At 38.7% G+C, this 14,050-nt stretch overlaps 1 protein-coding gene and 1 pseudogene across 3 annotated transcripts in view; one reads left to right on the top strand and one right to left on the bottom strand.

Moving 5' to 3' along the window:
• BMT2 (base methyltransferase of 25S rRNA 2 homolog) overlaps positions 1–14,050 on the top strand; it is a 161,186-nt gene that overhangs the window by 23,569 nt on the left and 123,567 nt on the right. The window lies entirely within an intron of this gene.
• Positions 1,162–1,905, bottom strand: LOC118619971 (annotated as a pseudogene).

The following is a 14,050-nucleotide window of genomic DNA, read 5'->3' as shown; positions in this document are numbered from 1 at the left end:
GTATGGCCTTGTTTGTCTTTCTTTTTTCTCTCTTTTTTTAGAAGGTTCAAAGATTTATTGTCTTGAGTTATAACACTACTCTTTAAAAAAAAAGTTTTTATTGATTTTTTTTTTTTTTGATAGAGAACAAAGGAGAAAGAGATAGAAACATAAGTTGGCTGCCTCCTGCACACCCACTGGGGTTTGAGCCTGAAACCTGGGCTTATGCTGACTGGAAATTGAACCGGGACCTCTCAGTCTAGGGATGACGCTTAATCCACTGAGCCACACTGTCCAGACTATAACACTACTCTTTATATAATTATACCATTTTCTCTTCAAAGAATCATCTGATAATTTATGGCTGAATAACATGGCTGAAAGATATTTAAGAAGACATTTCTAGACAGAACTGAATTTAAATTATCCTCCAAACACTACATTCTGTCTTTTTTTTTTATTGTAATGTTTTATCTAAAGATACTAAAACTAACCAGTTGCTTTTATTATGTGACTGTCAAGTACATAATAGTTTGATGCCATTGTGGTCTGAGAGGATGCTTGATATGGTTTCCTTGAACTTGTAGAGACTTAGTTTGTGTCCTAACATGTGGTCTATCTTTGAGACTGTCCCATGTGCACTTGAGAAGAATGTGAATTTTGTGGTTTTGGGGTGGCACCCAGTAAGGAACCAGTAATTACTTTTAAAACATTAAGATGAAGTTGTTTGTAAGGACAATATCAATTGAGACTTTCTTACACTTATGACTAAGCAAATGCCAATGTTAAAAACACAATTCTAAAATAAATACAGTTCCACTGAGAGCAGATAAGAACGTACAAGGAGCTCATTGGCTATGCTATACCAAATGGATGAAAAGTAAAATCGATTTTATACTGCAGGTCTCTATAAATAAATAAATAAAACCTTGTCTTTTCCCTGTGTGTGTGCTTAGATTTCTTGTACAAATAATGGAACGCTTCATTCCATTCACTTCAATAGGATGAACTCTTTAGAAAAGACTGATAATTGACCCCCAAATGTGATGCTTATTTTCTTTACTTCTACCAATTTTCTGACATATTTAACATAAGTAGGAATATCTTTTCAGTCAGTTAAGCAATTAAAGACTCAAGTAAAAGGTCAAAAAAAGACACACAGTCTTGAAGAACACTGGCAGTTTACATGTATCCCATGTTGCTTTTGGTTTCCCATCTCTTCTTTGCTTCAAATCCCCATGCAAGTTTCTTTTTTTTTTTTTTGAGCAACCTGTGAATTTCATCTTCCTTTTTGTTTTTTATGAAGTTATGGCAGGCAATTGTTTTGGCAGTTTTTACATCAAGCTCTCGGGTAGCTAACTGGTTGCTGAGTTCCTCAGCCTTCTCAATATTCCACTCTTCCACAGCCTGGTCTGTGCTCTTTTCAAGGCCCAACTTCTCAACTTTTTTCTTTTTAACAGGGGGTTCAAACCTGTCATTGACTCCAAAATACTGAGTAAGTTCCTTCCACTGGGTTTCACTTGAGGACTGCTTACTATGAGATTCTGCTTCATTCTTCAATTTACCTTTTCTAGAGCGTTTTCTTTTTTTCCTTCTGAATCCTGAAGTTTAGATTTTCTGTTCAGAGTGTTTTTTATGCAATTCTTGAAATTTATTCCACATATGTAAGGGAATTCCAGAAGGACAGTCTTCATATGCATTTACATTTGCCTCTGCTTCAGTTTTTTGTCCATCTGTAGGGAAATCTGAGATCTCTGTTTTTGTAAAGGTCCCATCTCCTTTATCTTCCTGTGAGTTAAATCCAGAGTTCTCTAATGTGTCTTCATCTTTAGAGGTCAACTCAACATCACTTTCATTTATGGCAGAAGGTAGCAGCCTACTCCACATCTTTTCTTCTATGAGGAGCCAGCCGCCCGGCAGCCATCTTAAGACTCCGCTGTGGCCTTGTTTTGAAGTCTGTTTTGTTTAATATAAGTATTGCTATTCCAGCTTTTTGTCATTTCCATTTGCATGCAATATTGTTTTTTCCAACCATTCACTTTCAGCCTCTGTATTTCTTTTGTTCTGAAGTGGATCTCTTGTAGACACCATATATATGGATGATGTTTTCTTATCCATTCAGCTACCTTGTGTCTTTTGGTTGGAACATTGAATCCATTTACATATTGGTAGGTATTTATATATTGCCATTTTATTCTCTATATCTGTTTCTTTCTCTATTTCTTTTTCTTTTCTTTCTTTTATCTTCTTAAAGCAGGTCCATTAATGTTTCTTACAATAATGGCTTGGTGGTAATGAATTTTCAATTCTACTAATCATAGTTATGTTTCTTTCTTTTTTTCTTTTTTTTAGAAGTTTCTGCTAAATTTCTTGTAATATTGGTTTAGTGGTGATGAACTCCTTTAGTTTTTTCTTGTCTGGGAAGGTTTTTTAAAAAGAAATTTTTTTTCTTTATTGATTGTAAAGAGAGAGGAAGGGAGAAACATCGATGAGAGAGAACATTTATTGACCACCTCCTGCTTGCCCCCATTGGGGATTGCGCCCACAACTTGGGCATGTACCTTGACCAGGAATTGAACCGGAGACCTCTTAGTGCATGGGTTGATGCTCAGCCACTGAGCCACACTGACCGGGCTTGCCTGGGAAGTTCCTTATTTCTCTTTTAATTTTAAATATTACCCTTGCTGGATATGGTACTCTTGAGTTCAGGTCCTTATTTTTCATCACTTTGAGTATTTTATGTCCATCCTTTCTGGTCAAAAGAGCTTTTGTTGAGATATTAGCTGGCCCTCTAATGGAAACTCCCTTGTAGGTAACTAATTGTCCTTTTCTCGCTGCTTTTAAGATTCTTTTTTTTTTTTTTTTTTTTTTTTTTTTTTATCCTCACCCGAGGACATTTTTCCATTTTTTGTACAGATAGAGTGGGAGGGAGAGAGAGGAAGGGAGAGAGAGAGAGAAACATCGACGTGAAGGGACACATCGAGTGGCTGCCACCCGCACGACCAACCAGGGCCGGGGACAAACTGCAACCGAAGTACGTGCCCTTAGCGGGAACCGAACCCGGGTCTCTCCGGACCGCAGGCCGACGCTCTAACCGCTGAGCCAAACCGGCCAGGGCTAAGATTCTTTGTTTTTATCCTTTAGCATTTTAATTGTGATGTGTCCTGATTGGGCCTCTTTGAGTTCATCTGGATTGGAACTCTGCTTCCAGAACTGGCGTGATTCTTTTTTTTTTTTTTCTATCACCAGGTTAGGGAAGTTTTAGTCATTATTTCTTCTGATAGGTTTTCTATCCTTTTCTCACTCTTTTCTCGTTCTGGTAACCCTGTGGTACAGATGTTGTTATGCTTGCTGTTGTCCCAGAGGTCCTTTAGATATTCCTCATTTCTATTTTTATTTATTCTTTATTTAAATTTGTTATTAATTATTTTAATTTTGTTAGAGATCTTTCTCCTTTTTCCCCATTGACATCCTCCTCCCAATTTTGTCCCCCCTCAGCACTGTTGTCTGTGTCTATTGGTTGTGCATATATGCATATAAGTTCTTTGGTTTATTGCTTCACACCCCCCACCCTCTCCTCTGAGGTTTATTAGTCTGTACCCTACTTCTGTGCTTCTGGGTCTCTCTTGTTCATCAGCTTATTTTGTTCATTATATTTTACAAATAAGTGAGATCATGTGATATTTGTCTTTTGCTCATTGGCTTATTTTTCTTAGCATAATACTCTCCATGTCCATCTAGGTCAGCGGTTCTCAACCTGTGGGTCGCAACCCCTTTGGGGATCGAACGACCCTTTCACAGGGGTCACCTAAGACATAACAGTAGCAAAATTACAATTATGAAGAAGCAATGAAAATACTTTTATGGTTGGCGGTCATCACAACATGAGGAACTATATTAAAGGGTTGCGGCATTGGGAAGGTTGAGAACCACTGCTCTATGTCCTCTCAAAGGATAGATCTTTTTTTCTTATAGCTGCATAATGTTTCATTGTGTATATATACCAAAGCTTTTTTATCCACTCATCTACTGATGGATAGATGGGCTGCTTCCAGATCTCAACAATTATAAATAGTGCTGCTGTGAACATAGGGGTACATATATTCTTTCTGATTGGTGTTTCAAGCTTCCAAGGATATATTCCTAGAAGTGGGATCACTGGTCAAATGGCAGTTCAATTTTTAACTTTTTGATGTAACACCATAGTGTTTTCCATATTGGCTACACCAGTCTGCATTTCCCCAAGCAGTATACTAGAGTCTCCTTTTCTACATACCCTCACCAGCACTTGTTTGATGATTTGTTGATTACAGCTATTCGGGCAGGTGTGGGGTGATACCTCATAGTCATTTTAATTTGCATCTCTCTGATGATTTGTGATACTGAGCATTTTTTCATATGTATCTTGGCCATTGTATGTTCTGTTTGGAGAATTGTCTATTTAGGTCCTCTGCCCATTTTTTAATTGGGTTCTTTGTCTTCCTTTTGTTGACTTGTATGAATACTCTATGTATTTTGGAAATTAACCTCTTAACTGATACATGGTTTGCATTTATGCTCTCCCATATAGTGGGTTCCAATTTCATTTTGATAGTTGTTTCTTTGGTTGTGCAGAAGCTTTTTAGTTTGATGTATTCCATTTACTAATTTAGTTTTGTTTGTTTCTCTTACCTTAGGCCTTGTATTGGTGAAAATTCTGCTGCATGTGATTTCTGAAATTTTGTTGCCTACATTCTTTCTTCTAGGATTTTTATGGTTTCATGAGCTACATTGAAGTCTTTTATCCATTTTGAGTTTGTTGTGTATGGTGCAAGTTGGTGGTTTAGTTTAATTTTGTGCATGTAGCTGTCCAGTTTTCTTAACAACATTTATTGAAGAGGTTGTCTTTACTCCATTGTATGCTCTTGCCACCTTTGTCAAATATTAATTGAGCATAATGTCTTGGGTCAATTTCTGGGTTCTCTGTTCTGTTCCATTGGTCTATATGCCGGTTCTTGTGTTAGTACAAGGTGGTTTTCATTACAGTGGCTTTGTAGTATAGCCTGATATTCAATATTGTGACCCCTCCTACTTTGTTCTTCATTTTCAAGATTGCTGTGGCTATTTTGGGTCTTTTTGGGTTCAATATAAACTTTTTGAGTATTTGTTCTAATTCTGTGAAATATATCATTGGTATTTTAATGGAAATAGCTTTGAATCTATAGATTGCTTTGAATTATATGACATTTTATTGATCTTAATTCTTCCAAAACAGGAACAAGGTATACGGTTTTACTTTTTACATCTTCCTCTATTACTGTTTTCAGTGTTCCGTAGTTTTCTGAAAATAAGTCCTTTACTTCTTTGGTTGTTTATTCCTAGGTATGTTAAAGTTTTTGCTGCAATGGTAAATGGGACTGTTTTTTTTTTTTAAGTTTCTCTTTTTGTGAGTTCATTATTGGTGTATAAGAGTGCTGTTTATTTCTTGATGTTAGTTTTGTATCCTGCTAATTAGCCATATTCATTTATTAAATCAAGTAGATTTTTTTTTTTAATGAATTTTTATTTATTTTTTTGTTACAGATATTTTACCTTTTTACCCCATTGGCACCCCCCACCCCACCCCACCTCCGCCCCGTCCCCGGCTTAGTTGTCCATGTCCATTGGTCATGCATACATGCATATAAATTCTGTGGTTTATCTCTTCCCACCCCCCCACCCCCCATCCCCTCTTCTGAGGGATGTCAGTCTGTGCCCTACTTCCATGTGTCTGGGTCTACTGTATTCCTCAGACTGTTATGTTCATTATATTCCGTATATAAGTGAGATCATGTGGTATTTGTCTTTTTCTGCTTGGCTTCTTTCACTTAGGATAATACTTTCCAGGTCCCTCCATGTCGTCTCAAAGGATAAGAGATCTTTCTTTCTTATAGCTGCATAGTACTCCATTGTGTATATGTACCACAGCTTTTTTATCCATTCGTCTACTGGTGGACACTTGGGCTGTTTCCAGATCTTAGCTGTTGTAAACAGTGATGCTATGAACATGGGGGTACATATATTCTTCCTGATTGGTGTTTCAGGCTTCTTAGGGTATATTCCAGCAGTGGGATCACTGGGTCAAATGGGAGTTCAATTTTTAATTTTTTGAGGTAGCACCATATTGTTTTCCATAGCGGCTGCACCAGTCTGCATTCCCACCAGCAGTGTACTAGAGTCCCCTTTTCTCCACACCCTCGCCAACACTTGTTGTTTGATGATTTGTTGATGGCGGCCATTCTGACAGGTGTGAGGTGATACCTCATTGTTGTTTTAATTTGCATCTCTCTGATGATTAGTGATGTTGAGCATTTCTTCATATGTCTCTTGGCCATTTGTATGTCCTATTTGGAGAGGTGTCTATTCAGCTCCTCTGCCCATTTTTTAATTGGGTTCTTTGTCTTCTTTTTGTGGAGTTGTATGAGCACTCTATATATATTGGAAATTAACCCCTTGTCTGATACATCATTGGCAATGATGTTCTCCCATATAGTGGGTTGCCTTTCCATTTTGATGATTGTTTCTTTTGCTGTGCAGAAGCTTTTGAGTTTGATGTAGTCCCATGTGTTCATTTTCTCCTTTATTTCTGTTGCCTTAGGTGATGTATCAGTGAAAATTCTGCTCCGTATGATGTCCGAAATTTTGTTGCCTACATTTTCTTCTAGAATTTTTATGGATTCACGGGTCACATTTAAGTCTTTTATCCATTTTGAGTTTATTTTTGTGTAGGGTGTAAGTTGATGGTCTAGTTTCATTTTTTAGTATGTAGCTGTCCAATTTTCCCAACACCATTTATTAAAGAGGCTGTCTTTACTCCACTGTATGCTCTTGCCACCTTTGTCAAATATTAATTGAGTGTATTGCCTTGGGTCCATTTCTGGGTTTTCAGTTCTGTTCCACTGGTCTATATGCCTGTTCTTGTGCCAGTACCAGGCTGTTTTGGTTACAGTCGCTTTGTAGTATAACCTGATATCTGGTATTGTGATCCCACCTACTTTGTTCTTCTTTTTCAAGATTGCTGTGGCTATTCGGGGTCTTTTTTGGTTCCATATGAGCTTTTGAAGTATTTGTTCTAGTTCTATGAAATATGTTGTTGGTATTTTGATGGGGATTGCATTGAATCTATAGATTGCTTTGGGTAGTATGGACATTTTAATTATGTTAATTCTTCCAATCCATGAACAGGGTATGTGCTCCCACTTTTTTATATCTTCCTCTATTTCTTTTTTCAATGACCGGTAGTTTTCTGCAAATAGGTCCTTTACTTCCTTGGTTAAGTTTATTCCTAGGTATCGTAATTTTTTTGGCGCGATGGTAAATGGGATTGTTTTTTCAGTTTCTCTTTCTGTGAGTTCATCATTGATGTACAAGAATGCCGTTGATTTCTTGACGTTAATTTTGTATCCTGCTACTTTGCCAAATTCATTTATTAAGTCTAATAGATTTTTGATGGAGTCTTTAGGGTTTTCTATGTACAATATCATGCCATCTGCAAATAATGACAGTTCCACTTCCTCCTTTCCAATTTGGATCCCTTTTATTTTTTCTTCATGTCTGATTGCTGTGGCTAAGACTTCCAGTACAATGTTAAATAAGAGTGGCGAAAGTGGGCATCCCTGTCTTGTTCCTGTTCTTAATGGAAATGTTTTTAGTTTCTGTCCATTGAGTATGATGTTGGCTGTAGGTCTTTCATATATGGCCTTTTAAATCAAGTAGATTTTTAATGGAGCATTTGGGTTTTTCTATATACAATATCATGTCATCTGCAAATAATGACATTTTCACTTCCTCCTTTCCGATTTGGATCCCTTTTATTTTTTCTTCTTGTTTAATTGCTATGGTTAAGACTTCCAGTACTGTGTTAAGAGTGGCGAAAGTGAGCATGCCTGTCTTATTCCTGTTGTTTAGGGAAAGGCTTATGTTTTACCCATTAGTATATGTTGGCTGTAGGTTTTTCATATATGGCCTTTATTATGTCGAGGTGTGATCCTTTTATTCCCATGTTGCTGAGCAATTTTATCAGAAATGGGTCCTGGATTTTGTCAAATGATTTTTCAGCATCTATTGATATCATTATATGGTTTTTATCTTTCATTTGTTTGTGTGGTGTATCACATTTATTAATTTGTGAATATTGAACCAGTCTTGCATCCCTGGGATGAATCACACATGGTCATGGTGTATAATCTTTTTAATGTATTATGGATGCGATTTGCTAATATTTTGTTAAGGATTTTGGTATCTATGTTCATCAGTGATATTGGCCTGTAGTTTTTTTTTTTTTTTTTTTTTTTTGAGGTGTCTTTATCTGGTTTTGAAATTAGAATTATGCTGGCTTCATAAAATGAGTGTGGAAGCTTCCTTCTTCTTCAATTTTTTGGAATAGTTTGAGGAGAGTGGGTGTTAGTTCTTCCTTGAATGTTCAGTGAAATGACCCCGGGTAGCCGTCCAGTCCCTGGCTTTTGTCTGCTGGGAGTTTCTGTATTACATCCTCATTTTCCTTAGTTGTTATTGGTATGTTAAGTTTTCTATCTCTTCCCAGTTTTCTGTGACTGTGTGATTCTAGAAATGTTTCCATTTCATGTAGATTGTGCAATTTGTTGTCATGTAATTGTTCATAGTATTTTTAACGATCCTTTGTATTTCTCTGCTGTCACTGTTACTTTTCTTTCATTTCTGATTTTGTTTATTTGGGTCCTCTCTTTCTGTTTCTTTGTGAATCTGGTTAAGGGGCCATCAACCTTGTATATCTTTTAAAGAACCAGCAGCTCTTTGCTTCACTGATCTTTTCAATTATTATTATTATTTTTAGAGTTTATGTTATTTATTTCTGCTCTGACCTCTATTATTTTTTTCTTCTAATTGTTCTGGGTTTACTTTCTCGTTCTTTAAATTGTACAGTTAGATAGTTAATTAGAAATTTTTCTTGTTTTTTGAGGTCGGCCTCCCCTGTTTGGTCTGTTTTTGCTGAGTGCCATAGATTTGTGTTGTTCTGTGTTCATTTTCGTTAGTTTCCAGGAAGTTTTTAATTTCCCTTGATCTCCTTGGTAACCCATTCATTTTTTAATAACATGCTATTTAGCCTCCATGTGTTTGAATGTTTTTGAGTGTTTTTATTGTAATTGATTTCTAGTTTCATGCCACTGTGATCTGAAAAGATGCTTGATATGATTTCATTCTTCTTGAACTTGTAGAGACTTGGTTTGTGTTGTAACATATGGTCTGTCTTTGAAAATGTCCCATGTGCACTTGAGAAGAATGTGAATTCTGTAGTTTTGGGGTTTAATTTTTTGGAGATATCCATTATGTCCATTTGATCTAGTGTATTATTTAGAGTCATTGTTTCCTTGTTAATTTTTTTTGAGAGGATCTATCCAGTGATGTCAGGGGGGTGTTGAAGTCTCCTGCTATAATTGTGTTGCTTTCAATTTCTCCTTTGAAGTGCTCCAGAAGTTGTTAAATGTATTTTGGTACTCCTATGTTGGGTACATATATGTTTACCAAGATTATTAACTCCTGTTTGATGGATTCTTTCAAAATTATGTAGTGATATTCTTTGTCTTTACTTCTGGCTTTCGTTTTGAATTCTATTTTCTCAGATATGAGTATTGCTACCACAAGTTATTTTTACTTTTTGTTTTCTTGAAAGGTATTTTTCTATCACTTCACTTTCTACCAATGTGAGTCTTTTGTTGTGAGGTGCATCTTTTGAAAACAATGTATATGTGATTCATGCTTTCTTACCCATTCACCTACTCTTTGTTTTTTGATCAAAGAGTTTAATCCATTTACATTTATGGTTATTATTGATATGTTCTTATTTATTGCCATTTTTGTTTATTCTGGTTGTTTCCCTTCCTGTTTCTTCTGCTTATCACAGAGTCCTTTTAACATTTCTTGCAGTGCTGTTTTGGTGCTAATATATTTCCTTACCCTTTTTTTGTGTGTGGGTAGGTCTTTATTCCACCTTCCGTTTTGAATTATAGCCTTGCTGGATAGAGTAGTCTTGGATTCAGATCCTTGTCATTAATTACCTTGAATACTTCATGCCATTTCCTTCCGGCCTGTAGTTTTTCTGTGGAATAGTCAGCTAAAAGCCTTATGGGGGTTCCTTTGTACGTAACCTGTTGCTTTTCTCTTGCTGCCTTTAGGATTCTTTCTGTGTCTTTAATTTTTGGCATTTTAATTATGATGTGTCTTGGTGTGGCCCTCTGGTTTTTTCTTACTTGGGGCTCTCTGTGCTTCTTGAACTTGCATGCCTTTTACCTTCACCAAGTTAGGGAAGTTTTCTGTCACTGTTTCTTTAAATATATTCTCTAATCCTTGCCTATTTTCTTCTTCAGGGACAGCTATGATGCTAATGTTATTACGTATTCAGTTGTCTCACAGTTTTTTAAAGCTGTCTTCCTGTTTTTTAATTGTTTGATTTTCTGATTGGTTGATTTTTTTCTACCGTCTTGTAATTCACTAATCCAGTCCTCACCTTCCTCTACTCTGCCGGTTATTCCTTCTGATGTGTTTTTATTTCTGTATGTCATTTTTTTCCCCATTTGCTGATTTTTCATTTACTATTGGTTGATTTTCAATGTTTATATATCTTTACTTATGCTGTGGAGATTTTTACTCATGCTGTTGCGCTTCCTGCTAATCATTACTCTGAACTTGATCGTTGATGTGCTGCTTAATTTCATTTAATTTACCTCTTCTTCTGTAGAATTCTCTTGTTATTTCATTTGGGGTTTGTGTCTTAGTTTCACGATTTTGGCTTTCTCAGTGTGTTTTAGAACCTTCCAGATTTTCCCTGTAGGTGTTGGTGTTCCACTGATTGTGGCTCTTTCTGTTTGTTTTGGTTGAATGTGGGAGGACCCATGTTAAATATCACTGTCAAATCTTACTTTCTTGGGTAGATTTGCAGGCCAAGCCAAGGTTCAGTTATCCTAGCTTTTGTCTTCAGGATAGTAAACTCAATTACTTGATCAGAACTCAGATTGTAGCCCTAACCTGAATGAAAATCCCTCAGGTGTAAAGCGTAAGAGGATTTGTGTCTGGTGAGTCAATAGCCTCTACCTCCTCCTTTCTTGCTGGTAGTCTCTAGCCATTAATGAGCCTCAATTTGCATTTCTCTGGCCTGGCCTGCTGATATTTATACTTGATGGAGGGGCCTTTGCTTCTCCTTGGGGCTCCTGGAAAGCACTCTTTGAATAAGATAGCTACTGTCCTATGAGGGAGGCATTTAGTGTAAAATAACCAGTGTCCTCCTTCCTAGCTCTCTTCCCTGAGCCACATAGTTCAAGTCAAGTCTGCTTTCCCTTTGCCAGGACCCAAGGTGAGTGGCTGTAGCTGATTTAGTGCTCTAGCCCTTCGTGAAAGTTCCAGTTTTTGTTCCTGCCCCTCTCAGCTCTGGTGATCTCAGGCCGATGTTTTGTAAGGTCCTTTCTCTGTTACACCACTCAATGCTGTGGTCTCAGCTTCAAATTTTAAGCTCTGAATTCTCAGAAGGAACTTGTCACAGCTAAAACATCCCTCAGGTGCTGTCCAAGGACTCCCAGCCTATTCTGTCGTGTCTCCGCAGTTCCCACCAGGCTCTATTTGGTGTCCTCTTTCTGTCCCTGGTTATCAGGTTTCCTGTCTCATATTCTATCTTGATCTGGAGAAAATTTATCAGTTCTTCCTGGGGGAGAACCCGACATTCCTCTTTTTAAAAAATTATCTTTTTGGTGCTTTGCTTGGGTTCTTACTGTTTTCTTGTCCTAGAAATCATTGATTTGATCCTCTGTTTCATCTAACCTGCTATTGATTTCTTTTAGTGTATTCTTTATTTCATATATGCTATTCTTCCTTTGTAATAGGTTTTTGTTATGTTTTCTATGTTCTTTTTAATGCTTACTGTCTTTTTTTTTTTTTTTGTACTGTCTCACTAGGATTATCCATTTTCCCCCCAAGGTTCTTGAGCATCCTTATAACCGTTGTTTTAAACTCTTATGTCTAGGTGACTTCCATTACATTTAATTCTTTTTCTGGGGATTTTTCACTTTTTCATTGTGGGAATATTTTTTTGTATTCCCATTTTTTGTCTTTTTATTAGGTAGATCTGGTATTATTCACAAGCTTTTTAAAGATGGCTTTGTGATGTAGGTGTCTTGTTGGGCTCAGTAGCACAGTCTTCCAGATCAGCTGAGGTCAGTGCTCCAGGATTGTTTCTTATGGGTTATGTTCCTGTTGTAGTTGAGTCCTGATTGTTGTTGGCTCTTTCATGGGTGAGGTTAACCCTCAGACTGACTATAAGAATAAACCTTGATCACCGTGTATGAGTTGCTGTGTAGGGTCTACACTTTAAGGAAGAGTTTTTCCCAGTCGGGTCTGGTGCCTGCTGGAATCCCCTTTTGGGTGTACCACTTGCATGGCTAGTTGGGTTTAGCTCTGGTGTGGTCTGAAGCCCACCACTGGTTGTGTTGGTTCTGTGTCCATATGGACAGTGATTAGGTAGGTACAGGTTGATATGAGATGTTGTGTCTAACCAGTGTTGGATTACCTGTTTGGAGCTACCATGCTCTTCACTATGGCTGCATCTCTTGGGCCTGCATGTGAGTATGAGAAGCCATATGTGTGCTAGGGTCAGCTTACTCCAGCTTAAAGCTGGTGGGGGGGAGCAGATCTACAAAAGTTCTGAGGCATCCTGAGTTCTGCTTCTACCTGTCAGCTACTCTGCCTCCTCCTCAGGTTGTCTGGTCTTCCTCCAGAGCTTTCTGAAGAAAGAGTGTAGATTGGACCCAGGCTGGCCATGACCCATAGACCCTTCCACAGGTTGTGACATGGGTAGGGTGGTGTGACCAGGTCAAGAGTACAGGGCCAGTGGGTCCCCTACTTGGTTACCATGTGGTCAGTCACTCAGTGTGGGGAAAGTTGCTGCAATTCCAGAGCCATAGCTCTTAGTCTTTTCCAGAGTCTCTAACTCCAGCTCCCCCAGGAGGTGCATGCTGCAGTTTCAGGTTGGGTACAGCCAACTGTTTCTTCTTCAGCAGCAACTTCATGAGGGTGGAGCCACTGGAGCTCAGCAGTACAGCTCAAAAGAGTCTCCTGTTGGATGTGTTGCTAGCAGAGCCTGCAGAAGTGGGGGAGAGTCCCAGTCCTAGACAAAAGCCTCTGAGGGAGGCACACTCCAGATGTTCCAGCTCTGAGTAGTACTTTCTCTCCTCCTTACCGCCCCTCTCCCCCATAGAGCTGAGCTTTGAAAAGCCACTTCAACTTGGGAAGGCAGATCCAAACAGTCTCCTAGTCTCCTGTTTGGAGGGGTGCCAGCAAGCCTGTTAGAAGGAGGTGGTTCCTTCTTTCCCATATGGACAAGAGAAGCCCTTAGATCCCTCCTTGGGCCTGAGCTCAGCAGGATGGAGCTTCAACTACCATTAAGGCAAGTCAAATGAGTCTCCCATTGCGGGACTAGTGCAGGCTGAGTTCACAGGGGAAATAGGAGTATCCCCCCCCCCCCCCACCACAACCTACAATGTAGCCATGCAGCCCACCACCTGCCTGTCTGGTTTCTGGACCAAAAGCCTCACTCAAAGTCAGGCTCTGAAAGTCCCAGCTCTGTGTGGAACTCTGATTACCCCTGTAGGACTGAACTCTACAGGACAGGCCACAGTGAGTGGAAGGGCAGGGCAAGTGATTTGACAACTGGCTCTGAGCTCAACATGGGGAAGAAAGGTCCCATTTTCAAACCTATGCAGTTCAGTCACTATTTGAGTTTTGCCAAGAGGTTCTCCAGAAAAAGAGCCCCAGAAGTCTGCTGGGTGCAGCCAGCAGACCCCTCTGCAGCACCCGAGCTTAGCAGACTGCTGTTACCAGCGGTTATAACAATAGGAGTATTGGACCCTGGGAAGGTCACTCTGGGTCTCTAGCAGACTCTCTTCTCTCCTTGGCAGTCTGAATCCCTAGATTTTTACCACCAGATTCTATGCGGGCTCCTCTTCCCATCTTTGTTGCTCTGTGTTGGGACTCACAAGGGGGAGGAAGTTTTGCTGCTGAGATATTCCTCTGACAAGCCAGAAAGATGCAG

Source organism: Molossus molossus, unplaced genomic scaffold (genome assembly GCF_014108415.1).
Source record: "Molossus molossus isolate mMolMol1 unplaced genomic scaffold, mMolMol1.p scaffold_m16_p_7, whole genome shotgun sequence".
In the NCBI taxonomy this organism is placed as follows: Eukaryota; Metazoa; Chordata; class Mammalia; order Chiroptera; family Molossidae; genus Molossus; species Molossus molossus.
This window is presented reverse-complemented; position numbering and strand designations above follow the sequence as displayed.